Consider the following 15,416-nt stretch of genomic DNA (forward strand, 5'->3'; position numbering starts at 1 on the left):
CTTTTTTTTTTTACCACTCAGCTTGGGAGGACTTCTTTGGAGCAGTCCCAGATTTTAAGTGATTAAACGTTTTATGAACCCTTGCTAGTCGTGCACATTTCTGTACCCATGATTCTCTGCAGAGACCCAAACTGTTACCTAATTAAAACTGTGCTATTTTTCCAGTAATCCCAACCGCCAATCCCAATTACGTTTACTCATGATCAGCACTGATTCTCATCCTCTTATCTCTTTGAACAGGTCCGATACCAGTATCGGTATCGGTGCATCCCTAATTTGAAATGTACTGTGAAATGTACTTTATAAATAGATTTAAAAAAAAAAGATATCAGGATATCACAAAACAGTAATGAAAAATAATGAAAAAGTTTTTCAGTCACATTTTTTCTTAAATGTAACATATTTGCTCTTAAAGACTCATTTACCTTATTTTGGACAAGCAATAGAAACTAACCACTTTTTTTTTTTACCACTCAGCTTGGGAGGACTTCTTTGGAGCAGTCCCAGATTTTAAGTGATTAAACGTTTTATGAACCCTTGCTAGTCGTGCACATTTCTGTACCCATGATTCTCTGCAGAGACCCAAACTGTTACCTAATTAAAACTGTGCTATTTTTCCAGTAATCCCAACCGCCAATCCCAATTACGTTTACTCATGATCAGCACTGATTCTCATCCTCTTATCTCTTTGAACAGGTTTGCCTGATCAAACCCAAACCATGGGAATCGCCGACCTTTGTGTTTAACCAAACCTAAAGAGAGAAATATAATCCAAAAAAGTGGATACGATGCTAAATGACCACTGAGACTCATGAAGAATAAGGAATTAAGAAGAGGAGATGAATGGAACATCCGCCCACACAGCAAGACAGAGCGTGAGTGAAGGTCGATCTTATTGTTCTTCCCCCTGTGGCAAACATTGTGACTAATAACGAAGTGAGGCACGATGAGTGGCCGTATCTGGGCTGCATTGCTCTTTCTGTTCGTGTGCTCAGAGCTCGGGGGAAGCAGTGCTCGACTAAAAAGATGGAAGAGTGAGGAAACTGCAAGGAAAGAAAGTCAGGTGGAGCATCTAGATGTGGAGGAAAGGCAAAGTGAGATGCCATTTACCAACACAGCAGGAACACAAAGTTTGGCAAAGAAAAATGAGGATAATTTGATGATTTCAGCAAAAAGCAACAAAGTCAAAACAGTGTCTTTATCAGGACTGCATCATGCACAGATTGAAGAAACTGCAAAATCGGAATTTGAAATCAGAGTGACTCCAGTTTCGTTGTCTGGCACAAGTGTGAACACAGATTTTACTCCACATAATGAAAGTAATTATTATCCCAAATTCAAAGATATCCCTGAAATCACAAAGACAACGGTATCAACTCTAACCCAGGACTCCAAAATATCTAGAATATCTCACGATCGTTTCGTTCTCGCTGAACTAACTCCTGCTGTAGAGGAAACTAAAACTGACAGATCCACTCTGTATGGCTCATCAGATGCCAGCGTGATACTTCTGAAGCCAGCATCTGGGTTAAATAGCAAACGGGAAGTGCAAACTATAATGATGGGCAACCAGGAGTCAGACAGCAGTGGAGATTTCCATGGGACCTTTACTGGACCAAATTTGGAGGAGATGCCTTCACAATCCCGCAGCCGAAGAAGCTGGATCTGGAACCAGTTTTTTGTGATAGAGGAATATAGTGGACCAGAACCGGTGCTGATTGGACGGGTAAGGTGAACATTTGTATAATTCATTGTTTATGCTTGCATGCTAATTTAAAATAATGAATTTAAAATAACTTAATTTGATGAAACGTGTTTGCAACTCATTTTACTTCTGTAACCCAACGTATTGAGTGAAACAAGTTATTCAAGATGAAAAATAAAATGGCTTGGTTACATAAGATGTAAAGAAAAGTCTTTTCAGAAGAGGTTTTGGTTGAAACTGTGATAGGAAGAATTACAAATGCATATTCTTTGGAATAATGTGCATTGACAAATTGTTCACAATAAGACCAGGAAATTGTTGTCTTTAAAGGAGTAGAACACTGAAAAATTATAATTCTGTCATTTACTGACTCATTCATGAATCCTCATGCCGTTCCAAGCCTGTACGACTCTGTCTTCTTTGGAGCACAAAAGAAGATATTTTGAAAAATGTTTGTCATTGTTCATACACAGTGTCGTCAAAGAAAATGCCTTTTGTGAGCAAAAAAGAAATGCAAGATGAAAAAATGCATACGCACTACTGGTCAAAAGTTTGGAATAATTAAATAATCAAAATACAGTTAAACTGTAATATTGTGAAATGCTATGAAAAAAGACAATTTAAAAAGAACAGTTTTCTATTTGAATACATTTTAGAATGTCATTTATTCCTGTGAAGCAAAACTGAATTTTCAGCATCATTACTCCAGTCTTCACTGTCACATGATCTTTCAGAAATCATTCTAATATGCTGATTTGTTGCTCGATTATTATCAGTTATTATTGGTGTTTAAATTTGAAAAAGGGTACTTATTACTATCAATGTTGAAAACTGTTTTTGCTTTTTGTGAAAATGATGAAACATTTTTTTTTTCAAGATTCTTAAAAATGTTTCTTGAGCAGCAAATCAGCATATTAGAATGATTTCTGAAAGATCATGTGACACTGAAGACTGGAGTAATGATGCTGAAAATTCAGCTAATTAAAACTGTGCTATTTTTCCAGTAATCCCAACCGCCAATCCCAATTACGTTTACTCATGATCAGCACTGATTCTCATCCTCTTATCTCTTTGAACAGGTTTGCCTGATCAAACCCAAACCATGGGAATCGCCGACCTTTGTGTTTAACCAAACCTAAAGAGAGAAATATAATCCAAAAAAGTGGATACGATGCTAAATGACCACTGAGACTCATGAAGAATAAGGAATTAAGAAGAGGAGATGAATGGAACATCCGCCCACACAGCAAGACAGAGCGTGAGTGAAGGTCGATCTTATTGTTCTTCCCCCTGTGGCAAACATTGTGACTAATAACGAAGTGAGGCACGATGAGTGGCCGTATCTGGGCTGCATTGCTCTTTCTGTTCGTGTGCTCAGAGCTCGGGGGAAGCAGTGCTCGACTAAAAAGATGGAAGAGTGAGGAAACTGCAAGGAAAGAAAGTCAGGTGGAGCATCTAGATGTGGAGGAAAGGCAAAGTGAGATGCCATTTACCAACACAGCAGGAACACAAAGTTTGGCAAAGAAAAATGAGGATAATTTGATGATTTCAGCAAAAAGCAACAAAGTCAAAACAGTGTCTTTATCAGGACTGCATCATGCACAGATTGAAGAAACTGCAAAATCGGAATTTGAAATCAGAGTGACTCCAGTTTCGTTGTCTGGCACAAGTGTGAACACAGATTTTACTCCACATAATGAAAGTAATTATTATCCCAAATTCAAAGATATCCCTGAAATCACAAAGACAACGGTATCAACTCTAACCCAGGACTCCAAAATATCTAGAATATCTCACGATCGTTTCGTTCTCGCTGAACTAACTCCTGCTGTAGAGGAAACTAAAACTGACAGATCCACTCTGTATGGCTCATCAGATGCCAGCGTGATACTTCTGAAGCCAGCATCTGGGTTAAATAGCAAACGGGAAGTGCAAACTATAATGATGGGCAACCAGGAGTCAGACAGCAGTGGAGATTTCCATGGGACCTTTACTGGACCAAATTTGGAGGAGATGCCTTCACAATCCCGCAGCCGAAGAAGCTGGATCTGGAACCAGTTTTTTGTGATAGAGGAATATAGTGGACCAGAACCGGTGCTGATTGGACGGGTAAGGTGAACATTTGTATAATTCATTGTTTATGCTTGCATGCTAATTTAAAATAATGAATTTAAAATAACTTAATTTGATGAAACGTGTTTGCAACTCATTTTACTTCTGTAACCCAACGTATTGAGTGAAACAAGTTATTCAAGATGAAAAATAAAATGGCTTGGTTACATAAGATGTAAAGAAAAGTCTTTTCAGAAGAGGTTTTGGTTGAAACTGTGATAGGAAGAATTACAAATGCATATTCTTTGGAATAATGTGCATTGACAAATTGTTCACAATAAGACCAGGAAATTGTTGTCTTTAAAGGAGTAGAACACTGAAAAATTATAATTCTGTCATTTACTGACTCATTCATGAATCCTCATGCCGTTCCAAGCCTGTACGACTCTGTCTTCTTTGGAACACAAAAGAAGATATTTTGAAAAATGTTTGTCATTGTTCATACACAGTGTCTTCAAAGAAAATGCCTTTTGTGAGCAAAAAAGAAATGCAAGATGAAAAAATGCATACGCACTACTGGTCAAAAGTTTGGAATAATTAAATAATCAAAATACAGTTAAACTGTAATATTGTGAAATGCTATGAAAAAAGACAATTTAAAAAGAACAGTTTTCTATTTGAATACATTTTAGAATGTCATTTATTCCTGTGAAGCAAAACTGAATTTTCAGCATCATTACTCCAGTCTTCAGTGTCACATGATCTTTCAGAAATCATTCTAATATGCTGATTTGTTGCTCGATTATTATCAGTTATTATTGGTGTTTAAATTTGAAAAAGGGTACTTATTACTATCAATGTTGAAAACTGTTTTTGCTTTTTGTGAAAATGATGAAACATTTTTTTTTTCAAGATTCTTAAAAATGTTTCTTGAGCAGCAAATCAGCATATTAGAATGATTTCTGAAAGATCATGTGACACTGAAGACTGGAGTAATGATGCTGAAAATTCAGCTTTGCATCACAGGAATAATTGCATTTTTAAATACATTCAAATAGAAAACAGTTATTTTAAATTCTAATACGATAAAAAAAAAAAAAAATTTTAATATCAAACTGGTAAGCATAACAGACTCTCCAAAACATATTTAAAAATCATATTTTTCCAAACTTTTGGTTACAGAATGTTTATTCCTTTAAGGTTATGTTGAATTTTTCAAAAAGTTTTAAGCTTGCAAACAAGCCCACACTCTCCTCGTTGCTAAGCGGGTTGCTTATAAGGTCCATTTGGAAAGTTCTGTTATAAATAAATCAAGCCTATTGCATTACCTCTGAGTTTATTAAACATGGGACTTGGACAGTAATTATTAGATGTCGGCAGAAAAAAGACTGCAAAACGCAATTACATGCTCGCTGGTCACATTTAGAAACGCATGCACAGACAAAGGCATGCACTAAAAAACCCAGATGCTCGCACATGCTCTGCGGTAATGAGCTGCACTGGATGGATCGCATTAGCTGCGATTCACACTGAGTAAGTTTGCCAGCTGCTTATACAGAACACAAGGCTTTAAAGAGTCTGGCACTAAGCCAACACGAGATCCAGAGAGAGCACCTCATAAATGTTGCATCCTGTCACTGTGCTGACACTGTATCCGAGTAAATGTTTATTCGATGGGCCAGGACATGCTGTTGTCAGTGTTGTTGTTCATCACGATGTGCCGTTTACCTGTGCGCGAACTGCATTGTGAATCAGTTATGGCTGAATGGAGGGCAACCGTCTCGGAGACAAAGCTAAACTTGACCGTTGCAGTGCTGCGAGGCGAAACGCGAGGCCAGACACAAGCACTGATGTTGATGTATGAACTGGGAACTTTCCTATTGGATTTGTTGTAAAGCTACTGAATCTGTGGGTTGTTTAACATGACAAATAGGCTGGGTTAGATGTTGCAGTGCAGGTTGAGACCTCATGAAATCAAAATGAGAGTCTAGTCTATTTCTGTTAGCTTTGAGGTTAATCTGTAAGCAAGCATACTTTTAAACGCTTACAAAATGAATGTAGTAGATTTATAGTTTTTAAGCATTTTTTGTCCAGTAAAATGGCTTCTAGAAATGCTCTCTACCAATTGCAATCGACTAGCAGTAGTAGTGAATCACAGTGACTCCAGTTTTGTTGTCTGACACAAGTGTGAACACAGATTCTACTTCACATTTTTTGAATAATTATTATCCCAAAAATCACAGACAGCAGTACCGCCTCTCATCCAGAACCCCAAAATACAAATTTTGCCCAATAAAATCTTCGTAGAAATGCTTTCTACCACTTTTAATCGACTAGCAATAGGAGTGAATCATGTTTTCATAGCGACTCCAGTTTTGTTGTCTGACACAAGTGTGAACACGGATTCTACTTCAAGTTTTATTAATAATTATTATCCCAAATCGAAAATTTCCCAGAATTCACAGACAACAGAACAGCCTCTCAGCCATAATTCCAAAATACAAATTTTGTCCAATAAAATCTTTGTAGAAATGCTTTCTACCACTTTTAATCGACTAGCAATGGGAGTGAATCATGTTTTCATAGTGACTCCAGTTTTGTTGTCTGACACAAGTGTGAACACGGATTCTGCTTCACGTTTTATGAATAATAATGATCCCAAATCGAAAACATCCCAGAAATCACAAAGACAACAGAACTGCCTCTCAGCCATAATTCCAAATAAATTTTTGTCCAATAAAATCTTCATAGAAATGCTTTCTACCACTTTTAATCGACTAGCAATAGGAGTGAATCATGCTTTCATAGTGACTCCAGTTTTGTTGTCTGACACAAGTGTGAACACAGATTCTGCTTCACGTTTTATGAATAATAATGATCCCAAATCGAAAACATCCCAGAAATCACAAAGACAACAGAACTGCCTCTCAGCCATAATTCCAAATACATTTTTGTCCAATAAAATCTTCATAGAAATGCTTTCTACCACTTTTAATCGACTAGCAATAGGAGTGAATCATGCTTTCATAGTGACTCCAGTTTTGTTGTCTGACACAAGTGTGAACACAGATTCTACTTCACATTTTTTGAATAATTATTATCCCAAAAATCACAGACAACAGTACCGCCTCTCATCCAGAACCCCAAAATACAAATTTTGCCCAATAAAATCTTCGTAGAAATGCTTTCTACCACTTTTAATCGACTAGCAATAGGAGTGAATCATGTTTTCATAGCGACTCCAGTTTTGTTGTCTGACACAAGTGTGAACACGGATTCTACTTCAAGTTTTATTAATAATTATTATCCCAAATCGAAAATTTCCCAGAATTCACAGACAACAGAACAGCCTCTCAGCCATAATTCCAAAATACAAATTTTGTCCAATAAAATCTTTGTAGAAATGCTTTCTACCACTTTTAATCGACTAGCAATGGGAGTGAATCATGTTTTCATAGTGACTCCAGTTTTGTTGTCTGACACAAGTGTGAACACGGATTCTGCTTCACGTTTTATGAATAATAATGATCCCAAATCGAAAACATCCCAGAAATCACAAAGACAACAGAACTGCCTCTCAGCCATAATTCCAAATACATTTTTGTCCAATAAAATCTTCATAGAAATGCTTTCTACCACTTTTAATCGACTAGCAATAGGAGTGAATCATGCTTTCATAGTGACTCCAGTTTTGTTGTCTGACACAAGTGTGAACACAGATTCTGCTTCACGTTTTATGAATAATAATGATCCCAAATCGAAAACATCCCAGAAATCACAAAGACAACAGAACTGCCTCTCAGCCATAATTCCAAATACATTTTTGTCCAATAAAATCTTCATAGAAATGCTTTCTACCACTTTTAATCGACTAGCAATAGGAGTGAATCATGCTTTCATAGTGACTCCAGTTTTGTTGTCTGACACAAGTGTGAACACAGATTCTACTTCACATTTTTTGAATAATTATTATCCCAAAAATCACAGACAACAGTACCGCCTCTCATCCAGAACCCCAAAATACAAATTTTGCCCAATAAAATCTTCGTAGAAATGCTTTCTACCACTTTTAATCGACTAGCAATAGGAGTGAATCATGCTTTCATAGTGACTCCAGTTTTGTTGTCTGACACAAGTGTGAACACAGATTCTGCTTCACGTTTTCTGAATAATAATGATCCCAAATCGAAAACATCCCAGAAATCACAAAGACAACAGAACCGCCTCTCAGCCAGAATTCCAAAATACATTTTTGTCCAATAAAATCTTCATAGAAATGCTTTCTACCACTTTTAATCAACTAGCAATAGGAGTGAATCATGTTTTCATAGCAACTCCAGTTTTGTTGTCTGACACAAGTGTGAACACAGATTCTACTTCACATTTTATGAATAATTATTATCCCAAATCCAAAGATATCCCAGAAATTACAAAGACAACTGTACCGCTTGAACTCCAAAATATATTTTTGTCCGATAAAATGCCTTCTAGAAATAGTCTTTACCACTTGCAGTCGACTAGCAATAGTAGTGAATAATGTTTTTGCCATGTAAACTAAAGCTTTTTCGCTATTTTGGCTAAAAACGTCTTGTTTAAATAAAAAAAAAGTCTACACAGGACAGGAAATTGCATTTGTTAGCCCATTTTTTAAGATAAAAAAAATTATAAATAAAAAATACCACTAAATGACCAATAATAAACGATAAGAAATACTATAGTATACTGTAAAACAGTATACTGTTCAAAAGTTAAAACTTTTTTATTCAGCAAGGATGTATTAAATTGATTGATCAGAAATTGATCAGAAGTGACAGCAAAGACATTTATAATGTTGCAAATTATTAAAATAATTGATGTTCTTTTGAACTTTCTATTCATCAAAAAATCCTGAAAAAAAAATTTAAATCCACAAAAATACTACGGAGCCCAACTGTTTTCAACATATCAGCATATTAGAATGATTTCTAAAGGATCGTGTGACACTGAAGACTGGAGTAATGGCTGCTGAAAATTCAGCTTTGCATCACAGGAATAAATTACATTTCAAAATATATTTAAATAAAAAACAGTTAGTTGAAATATTTCACAATATTACTGATTTTACAATAGTAAATGCAGCCTTGGTAAGTATAAGATACGTCTTTCAAAAACATATAAAAAGTCTTACAGACTCCAAATTTTTTTTAACTAATGTAGACTGTTTTTTTTTTTTTTTTTCAACCAGTGCTAGAGGGGCATTTAAGAGTGCTTTAAATTTTCCCAAGGACCTCAAGGTCTGTATTCATTTTTGAGAAGTCGAGTGTGCACGTATGTGCGTGAGTGTGTTTAGGTGTTTCGTGTGATGTGTGTGTTTTGCCTCATTTGAACTCATTAGTGGAGGAATTGCGCGTAGGAGAAAAATGCATGTGGTGTTTCTGAAAGAACAAATGTGGACACTGGAGAATCAAAAAGAGGGAGAAACGGATAGATCAAGGAGAAGAGTATACAACAGTGTGGATAAAAGAGAATGAGAAGCGGGGAGGGGCTTTTCCTGCTGGGAAACTCATCAGAGATCATTTCCCAAATTTCATTATTTTTTTACCATCTCTTTTTTTTTGTCTCTAAATTTGTTTTGTTTTTTTGCGTATTGGATTCATTTCATTCCCACAGTGAAACATTGTAGTGTACACAGACGACTGCAGTAGAGCAATTAAAGCACAAATCTGAGAGAGGATGATTAGGAGATTTATATAACAGATTTGAGAGGAGGTGAAAGAAACAAAGAAAATAGAATGCGGAAATACTGATTGAGGTTAAAGATGGTGTCTCAACTCAAGTACTTCTGCTGTACTGGTTAATCTAAACAATTCTGCCCTACAAACTGACTTTTTTTTTTTTTGATTGTGCAACTTGTTAAAGAATAATTGACCCAAAATGAACATTTGCTGAACATTTACTCACCCTCAGGCCATTCAAGATGTAGAGGAGTTTGTTTCTTCATCTGAACAGATTTGGAGAAATTTAGCATTACATCACTTGCTCACCAATGGATCTTCTGCAGTGAATGGGTGCCGTCAGAATGAGAGTCCAAACAGCTGATAAAAACATCACAATAATCCACAAGTAATCCACACCACTACAGTTCATAAAATAGCGCCTTGTGAAGTGAAAACCTGCATGTTTCCTTCTTTCATTCCACTATATGCTCATCATTTTACATTCATTTCGGTCTAAAACAAAACTTTCAATGTAGGCTTGATGATATGTTGTATATAGATGTTTTTTTTTTTCAGTAACAGTTTTTGTGTGATTTGATAAAGCCTATAGGCTACTAATAGAGAATTTGCATGACAAACGTTGCCCTATCTATTCATTCATTTTGCATCTTTTTATCTTTAAAAGTCATTGTGGTCACTTTTTATATTTGAAGAAGTGCTTGTAAGTGGGGCTTACAAGTAAAACAATCTCATTTGGAGCTGAACTTAACCTTGTTTGAATGAGGTGTTTTTGTGCAATATGCTTTTCCCTTCTACCACACGAGGCGCTGCTTTTTGTCCGGTGTGAAACATTTACTATTTTAGTATTTATTAATATTTTAAATATATATTTTTTTTATCATTTTAATTTTAGTTTATGTTTGTATGTTTGTCATGTGATTTTATCTTTTTATTAGTTTTTAAATATTTGTGTTTAGCTTTAAAAAAAAATTCAATGTAATTTAATTTAGTAAATTTAGTACTTCAACCTATTTTATTTCAGTAATCTAATTTAAGTTTTTAAAGTTTGCGTTTTTTGAATTGATCTAATATTTTGTTATTTTGTTACATTTCAGTTAATGAAAACTATTTTTAATAGTTTTAGTTTTAGCAACCAAAATAGTGTGCGACACCCTTTATGCTTCTCTTACTTGTTTTCTTTTTATTCATTAATTCAAACACTTGAATCCCCATGTGTCTTATTTTAAATACCACAATCAGAGTTTCTATTTTTACATTAGGCAAACCTCTATTCAGTTTGATTGTTTATTAAAGCTACCAGTCAGGAGCAGAGAGTGATTTTGTGTTTTTCTTGTCAGTGGTGTTTGATAAGTACTAACCACATAATACAGCATGTAACTTTCATTTCATTTGCACTGCAACGGCACACATAGTTACTATGTTTCTTGACAATCGCCTAAGATTAGAATAATGCAGTATATGATTTGGTGGAAAAGTTGTTTATATCCCATTAAATTTCACTTCTAGTCTACTTTGGTGTCTTTCATCAAATTGCTGTTGCCGCTGCTTCACGTCATGCCTAATAACACCCTGTACCCGCGGTAAAATCATAGCGCTTTAGCCGCTGACAACATGTCAACGAACAACACAGAATAAGAGCTTGTGATGGTTTCGCACAGAATGGGAAAGAGGGCTGGAGAATCTGGATGAGACAGTGGTTGAGCAGACGTGGGCAGCAGTTTGTGATGTTTCTTTTTGCTCACACTCCCCACAGCCTTGGCCTTCTCTTGCATTTTTTAGTTTTCTCGCAGTTTCATTGGTCATTGCTGGTCGGTTGCTATAGTTTGACTAGTTGCAGTGTGTTTCACGTGAGTGATCAAGTTGAACACTGCATTATGGGATTTAGTGCCTATAGTGCAAAAATGACATTTTGGCAAATATGCATTCTATGCATTGAGAAAATTGTATATTATACAATTCTATATTATTATGCAATAATATATCATTATGCAATTCTGAACACATCTGAGATTAAAACTCTGAATGCTAGCGCTGAAGGAGGCAGTGTGCTTTCTGTCAGCCTGCTGTTAGTTGACAGGTTTATGGACGTCCGGTTGTCACTGTTTAGCATGCATTATTACTGAGCAGGGAAAGCTAGAGATGGTTCTGGCGGTCCTGAGCTGTAGTGGTGGGTTTATCGCTGCATGTTTACTCAGGCCTGGCACTTTTGGAAGCTTTTGGCAGCTCTTTGCTGTGTGTGTGTGTGTGTGTGTGTTAAGCTGAGGGTCTTAATTTAAGTGTAGGCGGTAAACCTGCCCATCACTGGACCATGGGCAGAGCTGAAGCCCCTCTTAGCATGTGGTCAGATTTGACACACTGTCTGTAAGCAGCATGATATAGTCCTTGAACAATGTGTGTGCTGTATGTCTGTTAGTTATTGTGTTTCTGTGTATGCTGTGTAAATTTATGTTTGTGTATTTGTGCATTGTGTTTATCTGTAGTGTTTAAATGTAGTGATGCTTTGGCAATAATTTTATTTTATTTTATTTTATTTTATTTTGCAAAGGTGCCAGTGATGGTAATAAAATGTAAAAGTAAAAAAAAAAAAAAAAAAAAAAAAAAAAAAATTAGTTTTACAAGAAATAAATTCACAAATGCACACTTTACAAAAAATTGGGAATAGTGTAGCATTCTGGAAACTTTGTATAGTATGTAAATCAAATCAAATTCTAATCTTGCATACTTAAATTATAATATTATCATTTCATTTTTACCACCTTTTCTGTTGTTGTTTGTTATTTTTAATGATGTGAAATAAATAAAAATAAATAAAAACAGAAATAAATGATTAAATGAATTATTTTAATTATTCAGTAATTTATAAAAATAAAAAACGTTTTATTTATTTATTTGTTTGTTTGTTTGTTTGTTCATTTATATCACTGGCACCTTTGCTTTGGCCATATAGAAGAAAATAAACAGAAGAAAATAAATATTTTAGTTACTCAGTGATTATTATCTAATCATTCAATAATTAAAATATTCATTTATTTATTGCATTTTTTTTTTATTTTTTATAAATAATAAAATGTTATTTTACCACCATCACTGGCATCTTTTTTCCACTGTTGTTTCTGTTATTCGAGTTGAAGCTTTGAACTTTAAATAGTAATTGAAGGAGCATGAGCAAGTGTTGCATTAAACGTAAAGTGTGTAATCTATTATTTCCAGTCATTATTTTTGCGTTTCATTTGAAAATGCATGTCAGAAATCATACACTTAATTTGCAACCCGTTTCACTTCTGTAATGTGACCTATTATTTCAACATGTTCAACAGGGAAAAATGTAAGATGGAGCTTTTTGATGAGTTGCACACAATAAGACTGTAACAACGTTCGTAGGTCGGGAACATTTAAGATTTTAATAAAATAAACAAATACAAAATTAAAGTAAAGCGGCAGCCCCTCGCAGACGACTGCCGCAGACAAAACACAAAATAAAGTCCAGGCCTGGTCCTCTCTCGTCTTTCACTGTCGTAACTCCTCCTTTTATCCTTCCGGAGCTCCTCCGTGGGACTCGAGACCAGTGAGTGTTGCAGGTGTCGCTCATTATCAATTACTCCACCGGCCTCGCTCCGTAGGCTCCGGCCTCCTGGCGAACGGGGCCGACTCCTCCGCTCCCTCTCGGACAGCAGCCACCCCTCCTCGCCCCAGGAGCGCGGCAGCGAGCTCTCTCTCCGTCCTCGTCTTCCATCGTTCCAGCACCACCGCCTCGGCCAGCCACCGGCGGTCTCTCCGCTTGTTCCTGCTGCCCGATCTCCTCAGCACAGTGATCCCCCTCAGCAGCGAAGGCTCTCTGACAGCGTGTCCTTCCTTCCACCCGGGTTTCGGCGCCAATGTAACAAAGTTCGTAGTCACGGGAAAAAGGAGGCGGGAACCGGCGAACATTTAAAGAAATCTTTAATAAAATAAACAAACACAAAATGAAAGTACAGCGGCAGCCCCTCGCGGACGACTGCCGCACACAAAACACAAAATAAAATCCAGGCCTGGTTCTCTCTCGTCCAACACTGTCGTCAATCCCCCTTTTATACTTCCAGAGCTCCTCCGTGGGACTCGAGACCGGTGAGTGGCGCAGGTGTCGCGCATTAGCATTTACTCCACCGACCTCGCTCCGTTCCCACGGCTCTCGGCCCCGCCCCTCTCGTCACAAAGACCAAACCAGTAAATAGGGTCCATTTTGATTTCATGTATGCTTTAAATAAGTGCATACAGTGCTTTGACTGGTTAGAGTAATAGGCAGTGAATGTGGTTTGACATCATGGTCATGCTGTGTTCTGGAGCTCACACATGCATGAACGCAGACTGTTCAGCCCGCGGCTTCATGTAGCTCACCACAGAGAGAGAGAGAGAGATGGAGAGAGTGAAAGAGAAGTTCCTCTAAGCTGCTCTTTGATGCTGTGCTCTTTTCCTCATCTGACACACAGCAATGTTTGCTTTATTGCCTCCCAAAATCAACCAAGCGTGCCTCCTGTGTGACCCCCTCAGGACAGGAAGTCTCTCTAACTGCAGGAAGTGTAAATCTTTCCCACTTCACATCACTTGCGGCTGAATTTGTCTTTGGCTCCGCACTCATAGGAATTCAAGGATGAATTCCCTGAATTTCAGAGGACATTTGTCAGTTTGTCGGGTTTGGGACCGCTGTCAGCGGGTTTGTAAATATATTACAGAAGCTCCAATCTTCCGAAATGAAACAAGGAAGACCATGTGATTGTTTTCAGTCTGTTACGGCTGTTGCTTGTCAGATTGTATGATACGACCCCAATGAGATTGTGGGTAAAAGCCAAGGCAAGCTGTGCGACATCACTGTGTGTCTTTTATGTCAAACTGTTTGAAATATGTCTTAAGATGGCTCACGATTGGCAGCGTTTTATGTTTATCAATCATGTCGCGTTTTGACATCCTCATTGATATATGAAATTGAAATGGTGCTGCACAAACTAACAAGCAAGATTTTGGCTGTAAACAAAAGGAAAAGAATGTCTGATGTGAAAGAGACTATTTGTGGACTGCTTATTTATCAGAGCATCTACTCTTTATGGACAAAAGTATTGGGGCACCTGACCATTACACCAACTTTAATCACATCCCATTCTAAATACATAGACATTAATATGGAGTTGGTTACTCCTTTGCAGCTTTAACATCTTCTGCTCTTTTGGGAAGGCTTTTCGCAAGATTTTGAAGTGTTTTTGTGGGAATGTGTGAGGTCTGATTTTGGGCGAGAATGCCTGGCTCACAATCTCCATTCCAGTTCATCCCAAAGGTGTTTGATGGGGTTGAGGTCAGGAATCACTGCGGGCCAGTCAAATTTGTCAAACACATCCAACCATGTCTTTATGGACCTTTCATTGTGCACTGGGGCACAACCATGCTGGAATAGAAAAGGGCCTTCCCCAAACAGTTCCTACAAAGTTGGAAGCAAAGCATTGTCCAACATGTCTTGTTATGCTGAAGCATTAAGATTTGCCTTCAGTGGAAGTAAGGAGCTTAGCCAAACCTTGAAAAACAGACCCATACCACTATCCCTCCTCCACCAGACTTTACAGTTGGCAGTCAGACAGGTAATGTTCTCCTGGCATCTGCCAAACCCAAACTCGACCATCAGACTGCCAAACATGATTTATCACTCCACAGATGGGTTTCCACTGCTCCAGAGTCCAGTGGTGGTCTGCTTTAAACCACCCCATCCAACACTTGGCATTGTACTTGGTGATGTGAGGCTACATCAATCAATAAATCATCTATCTATCTATCTATCTATCTATCTGTCTGTCGTTCTATCATTTTATCGTTCTATCTATCTATCTATCTGTTGTTCCATCATTCATCCATCGTTCTGTCTATCTATCTGTTGTTCCATCATTCATCCATCGTTCTGTCTATATATATGTTGTTCCATC

At 37.1% G+C, this 15,416-nt stretch overlaps 1 pseudogene; it reads left to right on the forward strand.

Annotated features, from left to right (window-relative positions):
* Nucleotides 1–15,416, forward strand: part of LOC107714970 (cadherin-11-like) — a 93,600-nt pseudogene that overhangs the window by 21,706 nt on the left and 56,478 nt on the right.

The sequence above is a fragment of the Sinocyclocheilus rhinocerous genome, unplaced genomic scaffold, assembly GCF_001515625.1.
Source record: "Sinocyclocheilus rhinocerous isolate Xijiao unplaced genomic scaffold, SAMN03320098_v1.1 scaffold28, whole genome shotgun sequence".
Classification (NCBI taxonomy): Eukaryota; Metazoa; Chordata; class Actinopteri; order Cypriniformes; family Cyprinidae; genus Sinocyclocheilus; species Sinocyclocheilus rhinocerous.